The sequence below is a fragment of the Meleagris gallopavo genome, chromosome 3, assembly GCF_000146605.3.
Source record: "Meleagris gallopavo isolate NT-WF06-2002-E0010 breed Aviagen turkey brand Nicholas breeding stock chromosome 3, Turkey_5.1, whole genome shotgun sequence".
In the NCBI taxonomy this organism is placed as follows: Eukaryota; Metazoa; Chordata; class Aves; order Galliformes; family Phasianidae; genus Meleagris; species Meleagris gallopavo.
The window spans coordinates 92,922,710-92,923,304 of record NC_015013.2 but is presented as its reverse complement, the minus strand read 5'-3'; the positions used below and the strand labels follow the sequence as shown (position 1 = coordinate 92,923,304).

Sequence of the window (595 nt, the reverse complement as noted above, 5' to 3'; positions counted from 1 at the left end):
GGGGTGGCCAAAGGAGGGCAGCGGGGAGTGCAGCTCACCTGGAAGAGCACAGAGCAGAAGGCGACAGGAGAGTGGTGTGAGGGAGCGAGGCACAGGGCCGGCTTTTATGCTGCTGTGTGAGTGCCTGAGGGCTTGGAGAGAGCCTCTGCGCATGGCAGCACTGTGCAGAACGCTGCTGTTGCATGCCCAACCCAGAGAAGTCATGAGGTGGGGTGTCATTGTCTTCCCACAACACCTCCTTTTCATTTCCTTGTGTTGTGGATTTGATCCTTTGACCCTGTCGGCATCTTTGAGTGTGACTGGAGTGTTGAGGAAGGCGCATCTCGTGGCAGGTGTTGGAAGGCTTGTCCAAAGCTCTGCAGGAGTGATGTGGTCTCCTCAGTGATGCCATCGTGTGCTACTCATGCAGTCGTGTTTGTGGCCAGAAATTTAGTTATCTAAACTAAGGAAGTAAGGAAGAAATTCTTGACACAGGCGCTGGTGAAGTCCTGGCACAGGCTGCCCAGTGAACTTGTGCGTTCCTCATCCCTGGGGGAATTCAAGGCCAGGTTCCTCATGCTTACCTGTGGACTGTTAAGGATCTCCTCTCAATGCT

At 54.1% G+C, this 595-nt stretch overlaps 1 pseudogene; it reads right to left on the bottom strand.

The window, feature by feature from the left end:
- LOC100542926 overlaps nucleotides 1-537 on the bottom strand; it is a 2,832-nt pseudogene extending 2,295 nt beyond the window's left edge.
- Between the last annotated feature and the right edge of the window lie 58 nt (nucleotides 538-595).